Consider the following 306-nt stretch of genomic DNA (forward strand, 5'->3'; position numbering starts at 1 on the left):
ACCGGGTGTGGATTTTGCAAGCGCGCTTCGAAGGCATGCGAGCATAAATAAACAGAAAAACAAGATAATAACTGACACAAGAATAAAATAGAGGGGGAAACTACAATATGTTGGCGTCGTATCTGATGTATAAAAAAAAAAAAAGCGGGGAAAATTTTCACAGGGTTTTTTGGGGCAGGGAAAAAAAACTCCCCCCGAAACGTTTAAAAGTTGCTCGGCAAAAAAGCAAAATTTTGGGCAAAATGTTTCCCAAAAAACTGTTCATTTTTTGGGGGCAAAGGACACTAAAAACAGAAAGCCCCTCAT

Source organism: Penaeus monodon, chromosome 24 (genome assembly GCF_015228065.2).
Source record: "Penaeus monodon isolate SGIC_2016 chromosome 24, NSTDA_Pmon_1, whole genome shotgun sequence".
Lineage (NCBI taxonomy): Eukaryota > Metazoa > Arthropoda > Malacostraca > Decapoda > Penaeidae > Penaeus > Penaeus monodon.